General features: G+C 46.2%; 1 protein-coding gene and 1 pseudogene across 3 annotated transcripts in view; both read right to left on the bottom strand.

Annotated features, from left to right (window-relative positions):
- Positions 1 to 6,327, bottom strand: part of SLC52A3 (solute carrier family 52 member 3) — a 21,972-nt gene extending 15,645 nt beyond the window's left edge. Inside the window, exon 1 of one of the 3 annotated variants that reach the window (XR_010319236.1) lies at positions 5,575 to 6,327. The gene's annotated coding sequence lies outside the window, so the exon portion shown is untranslated. The remainder of the gene's footprint in view (positions 1 to 5,574) is intronic. The other 2 variants (XM_023550115.2, XM_023550116.2) reach the window with 2 other exon arrangements.
- Positions 5,394 to 13,653, bottom strand: LOC100654027 (sorcin-like; annotated as a pseudogene).

Genomic DNA, 13,653 nt, shown 5'->3' with positions numbered 1-13,653 from the left:
CTGCCCTGAACAGTTTGTTTAATATTGTTTAAGCTATAAATGAACTTTCATCTTGTTGAAGCTCTACCTATTTCATATCCAGCAAAACAGTGACTCAAATGTACAGAGGAATATGTTCAAGGATGTATCTTGACCAACTATTAGTAACCAAAAACTAATGAATAATATATTTACCTCCTGCACTGTCTATGTTCTAACTCAGAAACTCAGGTTCTGTCCCAACCAGGATTAGGTCAAAAACAAAAATCTACCATAAAGGGGCATAGCCACCTGCAGATACAGGTTTGGTGGTAGATATTTCTACATATATGACTGTATATGTTAATATAGACAATAGAGCACACAAGGGGCACAGTCAGGAAAACCTCTTAGACATAACCAAACACCTTGTGGGATGAAGTTCCTAGGCTCGAAGGCAAAGTACCATAGACTCAGGGGATATTTATGTCAATCAGTACAATATAGCTCATAAAGGCAACGTTCTGCATCCTACTTTGGTGAGTAGCATCTGGGGTCTTAAAAGCTTGTAAGCGGCCATCTAAGATATAACTGTCGGTCTCTTCCTATCCAGAGCAAAGAAGAGTGAAGAAAAACAAAGATTAAAGGAGCAATTAGTTCAAAGGACTAATGGACCACGTGAACCACATCGTACGTGATCCCGAGACCAGAAGTAGTAGATGGTGCCTGGCTGCCACTAACAACCACTCTGACCACAACAGAGGGTCCCGGACAGAGTGGAAGAAAAGTGTACAACAAAAAATCAAATTCACAAAAAAGACCAGACTTACTGGTCTGACAGAGACTGGTGGAACCCCTGACTATGAGACTATGGCCCTAAGACATCCTTCTGACCTGTAACCGAAGCCATCCTGGGAGACCACCTTCCAGTTCCAAAATTGACAAGCCCGTAAAATAAACGATGATACCCGAGAAGAATGTGCTCCTTAGAACAATCAGTTGTGTGAGATCAAAGGGGTAATATTTGTCCAAATGCAGGGATGAGAAGGCAGGAAGGAGAAGAATGTCAGGATGAGGGGAAATGGGGAAGCCAGGGTGGAGCTGGGGAGAGTGCTGACACACTGTGGGGAATGAAACCAAGGCCATGAAATACTTTGTGTATAAATTATCAAATGAGAATCTAATTTGCTCTGTAAACTCTCACCTAATGCACAGTGAAAAAAAGGAAATCAGCCAATGAAAACCTTATGGATCACAACAACAGAAATCTACCAAAATTAGTTGTTCAGACACACCTGAAAGAAAGAGACACCAAAAGGTTATGAATAAATGGGGGTAAACTTCCAGAGAAATGCAAAGAAAGAAAGGAAGGGAGAGAGAAAGGGAGGGAAGGAGGGAGGGAGGAAGGAAGGAAGGGGTCTTGATATAGATTTTGGTGCCAAAAGTATAAATTGAGATCCAGAGTGATTTCATATTGATAAAGACTACAGTTCACAGTGGAGTCAAACTGTAATGACATCAGTATTCCCAATAACATTCCCCAAACAGCCTGAGGCTTGCCGAAAGAAGTGGACAGAGCGGCACAGAGTGGTAGGGCGTTGACTCGCTGTGCCAGGCCTTGGCAGCTGAAGAAGGTATAGCATAAACAAGGCTATAGAGGAGGTGATAAATAATGGCACCAAAAAGGAAGAATAAGTAAATAATTAAAGGCAGGAGGTGAATTTACAGAGACGGTTACCTTTGCCATCTGAAAAGCTATTAAACTAATGAGAGAGTTCAGCAAAGTGGCCGGTTACACATTTACAAACATCAGCAGCTTTCCTGCATAGAGCCAGTTAGAAAATAAAGTAAGACTTGGTATTGGGTAGTCATTTGGGCGGGGAGGTTATATCTTTCTAACTTCTTACACCAAAAAAAAGAAAAAAAAATCAATTCTAGCTGGATCAAACATATAAATACATATGTATTTTTAATTGTTATTGTGCTTTAAGTGAAAGTTTACAAATCAAGTCAGTCTCTCATATAAAAATTCATATACACTTTGCTATATACTCCTAGTTGCTCTTCCCCTAATCAGACAGCACACTCCTTCCCTCCACTCTCTATTTTCGTGTCCATTCGGCCAGCTTCTGACCCTCTCTGCCCTCTCGCCTCCCCTCCAGACGGGAGCTGCCCGCATAGTCTCATGTGTCTACTTGATCCAAGAAGCTCACTCTTCAACAGTATCATTTTTGATCCCATAGTCCAGTCCAATCCCTGTCTAAAGAGTTGGCTTTGGGAATGGTTCCTGTCTTGGGCTAACAGAAGGTCTGGGGACCATGACCTCTGGGGTCCTTCTAGTCTCAGTCAGACCATTAAGTCTGGTCCTTTTATGAGAATTTGAGGTCTGCATCCCACTGCTCTCCTGCTCCCTTAGGGGTTATCTGTTGTGTTCCCTCAGTTGTAGCCAGGCACCATCTAGTTCTTCTAGTCTCAGGATGATGTAGTCTCTGGTTTACGTGGCCCTTTCTGTCTGTTGGGTATAAATATTTTTAAAATTTCAAAAGTAACAAAAATACCCAAAGAACAGATAGGCAGCTTGTGCTAAGGTCCTAAGGTGAGTGTGACTGGAGCAGAGGGTTGATGGGGAGATGAGGGCAGACCAGGCAGGTAAGGAGTTTAAATTTCATTTTATGAGCAACGGGTCCTGTGCACACAAAGCCTAAATCCCCCCTCCCCACAGAGCTGAGTTGTCAGAGGTCTGATCCAGATGCCACCATAGCTGTGTAGTTTCAGGCTAGTGATTTGGTCCGAGTCTCCATTTCCTTATCTGGAAAATAGGCATGGTGGGGCAGGATGACCCATCTCTCTGGCCTCTCTGCCCTGACCCACTCACAGTCAGCCCCACTGAACTACCTCTGTTCCTCAAAAGTGCCATGTGCTCCTGGATCTGGGTGACACAGTGAGGAACAGCCAGCAATGACGATGGGAGGAGGCGGCGTGTCTGAGGCAGAGGGAACAGCATGTTCTAAGGCCTGGAGTTTTCAGAGAACCAAGGAGTGGCTCAGAATGGTGGAAGCTCAGTGTTGGGGACATTTATAAAATAGGCATTTCTATCTTTCCTATTTTTTTCTACAGTGACCTTGCAGTTCTTATTTGTTTATTTTACCAATATTTATCGGGCATCTACCATGTGCTGGACAACATCCCTTGCTCTCAGGAATGTGTAGGAAGCAGACACTACGCAAAATAAAAATTAGAAATAAAGAGCAAGTCAGCTGATGATAAGGGGTGTGGAGGAAAGCAGAGCTGGGAGGAACAGGCAGGAAGGGGGTTGCAGTCTTAAAGCGGGTCATGGGAAAAAAAGTCCAAGAGTGAGCCCCTCCGGGGAAAGAGTGGTCAAGGGGAGGCAGCAGCAGGTGCAAAGGCCCTGGGGTAGGACAGCACCTGGCATGTCCCAGAAATAGATCTTGGTGTTTGAGGAGCAGCCAGGAGGCCAGTGCGGCTGCAGCAGCAGGAGGGAGGGGGAGAGGGCAGGAGATGGGGTCGGGAGGTGAGCAGAAGGTCACTTAGGGCCCTGCAGGCCTGCGTGAGGGCTTGGGTGTTTATCCTGAGCCAGAAGCTCCTTTGTTGGACAGAAGAGGAACAGGCTCTGAATTAGTTTTTAACAGGATCGCGCTGGCTGTTGTGAGGAGAATAACAGGGGGCTAGGGCGGAAGCCTGAGTGAGGCCCGTTAGCCCGTTGGGAAGCTGGCATAATAATCCAGACAAAAAAGATGATGATGATGATGATAATAATAAAAACCAAACTTGTTGCTGTAGAGTCGATTCCAACTCATGGCAACCCCATATATTGCAGAGTAGAACCACTCCACAGGGTTTTCTTGGCAGTAATCTTTATGGAAGCAGACCACCAGACTTTTCTTCCTCTGTGCCGGTAGGTTCAAACCACCAACCTTTAGGTTAGTAGTTGAGTACAAACCATTCTCGCTAACCAGGGACCTCTTAATAATGACAATAGCTGCTCTTTATTACCTGCGCAGGTGTCTCTTAAGTGTGTAAAACATATTATCCATCAAATCTTCTCAACAACCTTGGGGTAGGTGTTATGATTCTATCCTTTCTACAGACAAAGAAACTGAGGCTCAGAAACGGAAAATAACTTGCCCAAGGTCATACAGCTGGTCATGTGGAGCTGAGATTTGAACTCAGGCATGTCTGACTGCAGACCCAGCCCTCTTAACCCAGTCTGAGCAGGGCACTGGGGATGAGGGGACCGGGAAGGGTTTATCAAGAGGCTGTAGGGCAGGCTCCCTTTCCACTCCCCTCAGCCTCCCCATCACTGGGCCAGGAAGGGGGGGAAATGGGGTACAGTCTCCAAGACATATCTGCTTCTCAAGAACCCAGGGCCTCCTCTGAGACTGAAGAGGCCAGAGATCTCAGGCTTTGAATGAGGCAGCTAAGACCCTCCCTGAAGGACAGAGAAACCAGAGGGCTCAGTTCCAGAGCAAAGGTGTCCCTCATTCTTGCATCAAAACCAAGATCTTTCAAAGGCGGGGCAGGCTGGGTAAAAGAAAGGGTGGAAGGAGTGTGTGGCTTGGGCCATCTCCTCCCCCAGCAGGCAGGAGTGCCCTGTCTGCCCTTGGCCCTCTGAGCCCATGCAGCCCTACCCAGGCCTTTGCTCCAGCCATCTGCTTTATTATTTAAGTCGGCTTGGTTACTACTCCCCATGTGAGCAGGGTCCTGTTCTCCCCCAGTACCCAGGTGGCCATCTGATTAGCCAAGGGCTGGGCTACCCAACCCCCTGGCACCACAGCTGGTCTTGCTTTGCAGGGGTCAGCAGGCAGCGGCTCCACTCCCAAGTGATATCAGCTGGAGGCTATCAGGAGACCTTCTCCACTGTTCGTCACCTTCAAGCTGAGTCCCCATGGATTTCATCTCAACTCAATGTCCCCATCATGCAGATGGGGAAAACCAAGGCCCAGAGAGGTGGCTGTGTGTGCCCATCCCAGGCTGTGGCGGTCATCTTGCCTGGACTCCCTGACCATTGCCCTCCCTGGGCCTCAGTTTCTCCAACTGTGTAAGGCTCTGGGGATGCTCCTTGGCTGGGCTTGGCTGCCAGGGAGAATGCCCAAGATAAAGAGTGTGCAGGCTGGCCTGCAAGACTGTGAGTTCCTTTGTTTCCTCTCCCCCGGGGCCTGGGGGGGAGGTTTCCACCTCCCACGGGGCTGACCTTGGCAGAGCAGCCTCCCCCAGGTGGGATGCCCTCACCCATGGTGCTGGTTCCCACACTCCTAGCCCCACACCAGGCTGGGAGGCTCAAGCTGACCTGGCAGCAGTGGCCGTCTAGATACCCCGATGGGGTGGAGAAGAAGCTGGGGAGGGATCAGCGGGGACCCAGTCTTTTGGCTGAGGGTTGAGGGGGCAGGAGGGGTCTGGAATCCACCCGAGCCGGCTCAGCTGGGTCTGTCCCAACCCCAACCCGAGCGGCTGGCGCTGAGGAAGAGGCCCTCCTTCCCTCCTATTCCTCCGCCCAGGAACTAAGGGCAAAGCCACAGGCCATCCGCTGTGCCCAGACATGCGCTCCTCCCCACCCAGCCCCGTACTCTAATCGTGCCAGCGGCTCGCCCCCGGTACCTGCAGCTGTACCCTCGCAGACTTGGGCCGCCTGGCTCTACCGCGTACCTGCCGGTCCAGTCCCGGAGTGGAACTGCTAGGGAGGAGCCCGAGGCGGCGGCTGGGTTAGTATTAACCTGCCCGCCTCCACCTCGAGGTGACGGAAAGGGAGGAGGACGGTGGGCGGAGCTCCCGGCTCCACCAAGCGCCTACTGTGTGCGGGGGACCTGGCCAGAGCCCCGCTGCGAGGAGAAACAAGATGAGGAGACAACAGAAACAATAAATGGCTGACATTATCGAGCACTTCCTGCTCCCCAGTTCACGAGCGTTGACCCCCAGAGGGCAGAAGAATTGCCCAGAAGGTTGCCCCTGGCCCCACCCTGGGGTCCCTGGCTCCACTCTGTAGTTGTTATAATCCCTTTCACACAGGAATAGGGCTCCCTGGAGCGGAAACTCTTGGTTCAAACGCTGGAGTTTAAGCAAGTTACTTTTAAGGCCAAGTGTAAACTGTAAAGTGGGGATAATAATAGCGCCCTCCTCACAGGGCGGAAATTAAACAGCCACAGCGCGCTGAGCGCTGAGCCTGTGCCAGGCGCTGTTATTCCAGGGCTTGACACGCACTGACACATTTAAGCCTCACCGTAGCCTCCTGGGGAAAACACTACGGGTGGCGCCAACGGTTTGCGCTCATCTAAGCAGTGGAGCCCTGATGGTGTAGCGGTTAAGCGTTTGGCTGCTAACCAAAAGGTCGTCAGTTCAAATTCACCAGGCGCTCCTTGGAAACCCTATGGGGCGGTTTTACCCTGTCCTATTGGGTCGCTATGAGTCGAATCAACTCAAAGGTAATGAGTTAAGCAGTGGCTGAGACATCAGCTGCTAACCAAAAGGTTGGCCGTTCTAATCCACCTCAGAAACCCCATGGGGCAGTTCTACTCTGTCCTATAGGGTCGCTAAGAGTCGGAATCGACTAGATGGCAACGGGTTTATTAACCTAAAGAGCCCTGGTGGCGCAGCAGTTAAAGCGCTAGGCTGCTAACCAAAGAGTTGGAGGTTTGAACCCACCAGCTGCCCTGCGGGGTGGGGGGTGGGAACAGGGAGGCGGGGGCAGTAGGAGGAGACGTGACAGCCGCCTTCCGTGGAGATTATAGCCTAGGAAACCCTACATGGACAGTTCTACTCAGTCCTGTAGGTTTGCCGTGAGTTGGAATCCACTTGACGGCAACGGTTTTTGTCTTTGGTTTATTAATCTAATGGTTGGCGGTTCAAATCTACCCAGCAATGCCAGAGGAGAAAGGCCTGGTGATCCGCTTCCTTAAAGATTACAGTCAAGAAAACCTTCTGGAGCAGTTCTGCTCTATAACACATGCAGTCACCATGACATAATTGATTAGATGACTGTATATATATATATATATATTTTTTTTTCTGTCACTATCCCCAGAATGGAAACCCTGGTGGTGTAGTGGTTCAGAGCTACGACTGCTAACCAAAAGGTAGGAAGTTCAAATCCACCAGGCGCTCCTTGGAAACCATATGGGGCAGTTCTACTCTGTCCTATATGGTCACTATGAGTTGGAATCGACTCGACAGCAATGGGTAGGGGTAGGTATCCCCAGAATGCTCCTTAAAAGAAAGGATGGCAAGACTTCATCTCAAGTACTTTGGACATATTATCAGGAGGGACTAGTCCCTGGATAAGGACAGCATGCTTGGTAGAGGGTCAGCAAAAAAGAAGAATATCCTCAATGAGATGGATTGACATAGTGGCTGCAACAATGGGCTAAACATAAGAACAATTGTGGGAACAGTGCAGGATCGGGCACTGTTTCATTCTGTTTTACATAGGGTCATTATGAGTTGGAGCCAACTTAAGAGCACCTAAGAACAACAACATCCCCACTTTACAGAACAGAAAACTGAGGCCCAGAAGTCAAGAATCTTGAATGGTGTCACACAGCTGATACATGGATATATGCCAAAGTTGGTCTTTGATGCCTCTTGAGGTACCCCGGCAAATACAAATAGCTAATGTCCCAATTCGATCCCATATAGTTCTTTAATTAAGTCTTAATTAATCAATTAAGTTAATGTCTGATTAAGTCAACCCTATGGGGCACGTGCTAGTTTTATTCTCCACTTTACAGATGAGGAAACTAGCTCAAAGAGGTTCAGCAATTTGTTCAAGATGCTATAGCCGGTAAGTGTAGGCCGGAATTTGAACCCAGGCTCAAAGTCCACACCCACGCTGTGTAAAATGGCTCACACAGAGCCTGGTGCCTAGTAAAAGCTCATTCCATGTTAACTTCTACTAAGAATTCTAGCCTGCTTTTTGCATTATTTTCCAAGACATTTATTCATTTAGTAAATAATTGCTCTCCAGCGAATGGTCGGAGCGAGAGATGAGCGGAGCCTACTGGGCCTGGGGAGGGGACTGCATCCCTTGCTCAGCAGGCAGATGCTCAGGAAGCCTTAGTATCAAGCACTTCGGGTCTCTAGGATGCAGGGATTTGTTTCTGGGGGAGCCTAGGGCACTCATCCTCTCTGTGCCCTCCATCTAAAACTTCAACAGCCACTGCCAAGGCTGCCCCAGGTCCAAATCCCTTCCTCCCAGGACTACTCCCCTCCTGCCTCCACTAGGAAGTTCGGAAGGTCCGACCAGAATTTCTGCTGCTGTGGTCTCACCTCAGGCCATCTTCTCACAAGCACCTCTTAGGCTGTTTTTACTTCTTAACTGATATGTGACATATGTGGACCTGCAGTCCTTCAGTCCCCTTCCCAGAGGCAGCCATCACTGGGTTCTCATGAGTGTGTATTTGTATAGCCAGTCCCAGGGTGGCGCAAATGGCTAAGCACTTGACTACAACCAAACGATTAGCAGTACAAATCCACTCGGAGGAGCCTCAGAAGAAAGGCCTGGGAATTTGTTTCCAAAAGGTAGAAAGGAGCCCTGGTGGTGCAGTGGTTAGAGGCTACGCTGCTAACTCTAAGGTTGATGGTTTGAACCTACCAGGTGCTCCGAGGGAGAAAAGACCTGGCAATCTGTTCTTGTAAAGATTACAGCCTAGAAAATTTATTAGGAAGCTCTATGTCCCTGATCAAAATGTTCAATAGTGGTAGCCAGGCACCACCTAGCTCTTCAGTCTAAAGGTAGAGAAAGCAGTTGTTCATGGAGACAATTAGTCCTATAGTATGGTTCTTTCTCTCATTCTTGGGTTCCTTCTCTTTTGTCCCAGACAAATAGAGACCAATAGTTACATCTTGGGCTGCTTGTAAGCTTTTAAGACCCCAGACACTACTCACCATACTGAGAGGTAGAGCGTAAACTTTAAGAACTATATTATACCAATTGACTGGATTGTCCCACAAGACCATGATCCTAAGCCCTCAAACCAAGAGAACCCATCCATTGAGGTGACTGGTTATATCTTATTAGAATTAGCATCTATAACCCCCCTGTTATGGACTGAATTTGTGTCCCCCCAAAATATGTATTATACATCCTAACCCTTATACCTATGGTTGTAATCCCATCTAGGAATGGGGTTCTCTTTGTTATGTTAATGAGGCAGTATTAGTATAGAGTGTGTCTTAAGTCAGTCTCTTTTGAGATATTAAAAAAGCTGATTGAGCAAGCAACGAAGCAAGCAAGCAGAGATGGCAGAAGATAGATGGCAAGCCACATGAAGGTCTTGGAGGAACAGAAGCTCAGAAGAGAGACAAGGACCTTCCCAAGAGCCAACGCAGACAGAAAATCTTCCCCCAGAGCCGGCAGCCTGAATGCAGACTTCTAGCCTGCTAAATTGTGAGAAAATAAGTTTCTGTTTGTTAAAGCCACCCACTTGTGATATTTCTGTTATAGCAGCACTAGATACCTAAGTAATACGAGAATCTGGACTATATGAAGAAGAACGGGGCATCAGGACTGGAGGAAGACTCATTAACAACCTGTGTCATGTAGATGACACAACCTTGCTTGCTGAAAGTGAAGAGGACTTGAAGCACTTACTAATGAAGATCAAAGACCACAGTCTTTAGTATGGATTACACCTCAACATAAAGAAAACAAGAATGATAAATGGAGAAAAGATTGAAGTTGTCAAGGATTTCATTTTACTTGGATCCACAATCAGCAGCCATGGAAGCAGCAGTCAAGAAATCAAAAGACGCATTCCACTGGGCGAATCTGCTGCAAAGGACCTCTTCAAAGTGTTGAAGAGCAAAGATGTCACCCTGAAGACTAAGGTGCGCCTGACCCAAGCCATGGTATTTTCAATCACATCATATGCATGTGAAAGCTGAACAGTGAATAAGGAAGACCGAAGAAGAGTTGACGCCTTTGAATTGTGGTGTTGGCGAAGAATAGTGAATATACCACGGACTGCCAAAAGAACGAACAAACCTGTCTTGGAAGAAGTGCGGCCAGAATGCTCCTTAGAGGCAAGGATGGCGAGATTGCGTCTTACATACTTTGGACATGTTGTCAGGAGGGATCAGTCCCTGGAGAAGGACATCAGGCTTGGCAGAGTACAGGGTCAGCGGAAAAGAAGAAGACCCTCAAGGAGGTGGATTGACACAGTGGCTGCAACAATGAGCTCAAGCATAACAATGATTTTAAGGATGGCACAGGACCGGGCAGTGTTTCATTCTGTTGTGCATAGGTCGCTATGAGTCGGAACCGACTTGACGGCACCTAACAACAACAACAACAGATAACTAACACACCTCCCCTCCCCCTTTTTTAGTTGTTGTTATTGTTGCGAATTTCTCTTTTTTTCTTATGTGCAGCTTATTGACATCAATTATATTAGTCAAGCTGCGCAAACTTTATCCACGTTCATTGCCACCTTTCTCATTATAAACAAAAAGTGACTACTACCTCGAGAATACTTCCCCCTTCTCCTTTCACACCCCTGGTAAGCACTAATGACCATTAGCCTCTGTGTATTTACCTATTCATGTCATTTCATAAAAGTGAGAACATACAACATTTGTCTTTTTGTGATTGACTTATTTTGCTCAACAAAATGTTGTCCAGGTTCATCCATGTTGTAAGATGTTTCAGGAACTCATTTTTATCACTGAGTGGTATTCCATTGCATGTATGTACCACATTTTGCTTATCCATTCATCTGTTGATGGGTACTTGGGTTGTTTCCATTTTTTTACTATTGTGAACAGTGCTGCAATGAACATAGGTGTGCATGTCTCTTTGTGTCATTTCTATTAAATCCCTAGGGTATATACCCAGGAGTGGAATTGCTGGGTCATATGGCGGCTCTACCTCTAGTGTTTTGAGGAACTGCCAGGCACCATAACGGCTGTACTACTTTGTATTGCCACCAGCGGTGGATAAGGGTTCCAATTTCTCCACATCCCTGCTAATGCTTATTTTCCTTGTTGTTTTATTTTTATTTTTTTTATCTTAGCTTCCTACTTTGCTCTTCTTCTTCAAAATTGCTTTGACTCTTCAGGGTCTCTTGTCTTTCCATATAAAATTGAGGATTAGTTTTTCCATTTCTATAAAGAATGCTGTTGGAATTTTGATCAGGATTGCATTGTATCTGTAAATCACTTTGGGTAGTATTGACATCTTGACTTTATTAAGTCTTCCAGTTCATGAGCACGAAATGTTTTTCCATTGATTTCGGTCTTCTTTAGTCTCTTCCAGCAGTGTTTTATAAGTTCCATTGTATAAGCCTTTCACATCCCTGAGTAAATTTATTCCTAGATACTTTATTCTTTTAGATGGTGTTATAAATGAGTTGTTTTCTTAATCTCCTTTTCAGATTTCTCATTGCTGGTATATAGCAACCCAAGTGAGTTTTGTGTGTTGACCTGTATCCTGAAATTTTGCTAAATTCCTCTATTAGTCCTATAAACTTTTTAGTAGATTGTTTGGGATTTTTTATATATAGGATCATGTCATCTATGAATAGAGACAGTTTTACCTCTTCCTTCACAATTTGGATACCTTATTTCTTTTTCTTGCCTTATCGCTCTCAGGAGCCCTGGTTGTGCAACAGTTAAAGTGCTCTGCTGCTCACGGAAAGGTTGGTGGTTCAAACCCACCAGCCGCTCCACAGGAGAAAAATGTGACAATCTGCTTCCATAAAGATTTACAGCCTTGGAAACCCTATGGGGGCAATTCTACTGTCCTATAGGGTCACTAAGAGTTGGAATCGACTTGATGGCAGTGGGTTTGATTTTGGTATTGCTCTGACTAGGACTTCCAGTACAATATTGAATAAGTCTTCTATAAAATCTTTGATCAAAACATTCGGTAATGCTAGCTGGGCACCATCCAGTTTTCTGGTCTCATGGCAAAGGAGACAGTTGTGGGAGCAAATGGGTGAGGGAGCCAGCAGCCACTTTCAGGGCAAGAGTCCCAGGCGGGGGAATGACCTGTAATGGTCAATAGCTGGAGTGGAAGGAGAGAGGGCTGGCAGTTAGGGTGAGGTGTGAGGTGGGCCTGGTGGGCAGCAGGGGCTGGGCTCTTTCTCACAGCTGGTCAGGCTCTCATTACCCACTGGGATTAATTTAGCCAGGCACCATTGCTGGGCACATATCTTTTTTCCCCAGTCCTTTTGTAGGCTATATATTTAATATAGTGTGAGCAAGTGACATATACAAAAATAGATGTATTAATATTTTAAAAATTAAATGTCTTCTGATTGTAAAAAAAAATACACATTATATCATAGAGAACTTGGAAAATACTGACATGTATAAAGGAAATGAAAGTCACCTAGATCCAATTAGCCAAAAATAACCATAGTTAATATTTTCACCTATTCCTTTAGTCTTTTTCTATCAATTTTCTTTTCTGTATAGGTAAGATGATACAGTACAGAAATTTTTAAGTCTATTTAACAAACATCTACATGGAGGATGACAAAGAGGAACTTGGTGATAGATAGCATTTACCACTCAAATTATTCAGTAGGCTTTAAGGAGAAGGCTAACAATCTCTCATGTTGCCTGTCCATTCATACAGCCGTCAGAGTATCTGTAAGCCTTAAAACGTGTACTGAGTTCCCACCAAAGTGAATGCAGACATAGACGTTCTTTTTACATCCAAGTCTAAACCATGTACAGAGGAGTACCCCACACATTAAAACATTCAATGCCATGGAAAAGCCCCTTTGGGAGAAGACAACAGCTGTCATCTGATTAGTAATATTTAGTAGCTTCCAATGAAACCTGTATAATGCACCTTCAACCTGTGCATACTTAAATTTGCATAAAAGTGGGTTAGCAAGAATATAAGGCATGATTGACAATGGCTCGTGGAAGTTTTAAATGATGTCATAGTCTGGATCACATATTATTGAAATTCCAAAGAATTTATTATCAAAACTAAACACAAAACTTAAGCTGTAGGTGAAGCAATAAACCTTTACAACAAGCTGTTACGGGTAAGTGGTAGCGGAAGTTCACACATATTACTGAAGGCAGGGTAGGCAAGGGAGAGCCCAGGGAGGAATGTTGATTACGTTCGTACAGTTTGCTCTTGACTGAAACCCTCATGACACACTGAGTGAAATCATGATATGGGAAGTTCACAGCACCTTGCTGACCAGTATCCTGTCTTCTTGAAAGTTTTGAGAGGCCTCAGTTTGACGCAGCTGTCAATGTGGTCATCAAAAGTGATCTTTCCATTGGCGCTATACCTCTTTGCAATTGAATTCACGGCCTGAGGGCTCAACCTAAATCCCATAACCGTCAGGGCCTTCTGTAATTCTTGAGGACCCACCGTTCCACTTCTATCCCTGTCAAAACTGGTGAAGTGCCATTCGGTACAACACAGAGTTCTTTAAATTCATTGAAACCCATTGTGCCAGACATGTCTCTATCCAGCATCGAAACCATCCGCTGACCAGTCTCCAGGTTAAAAGGTTTGTATCCTCCAGCAATGCCTGACCGTGTTAGACACCTCTGCAACTGATCAACGTCTGTTGTGCCATCCCGTCCAGCTATAGCAGCAAAGTAACCGTCCAGCGGATCCTGAGTTTGTCCGGGAGACGCAGGCCCTCCTTGAGCCCCTTCGCACTAGCTTGGGAAGATGTCGCCGCCGGCGTCAGGGGGGCCTGGGGAGCCCAT

This window comes from Loxodonta africana, chromosome 24 (genome assembly GCF_030014295.1).
Source record: "Loxodonta africana isolate mLoxAfr1 chromosome 24, mLoxAfr1.hap2, whole genome shotgun sequence".
Classification (NCBI taxonomy): Eukaryota; Metazoa; Chordata; class Mammalia; order Proboscidea; family Elephantidae; genus Loxodonta; species Loxodonta africana.
This window is presented reverse-complemented; position numbering and strand designations above follow the sequence as displayed.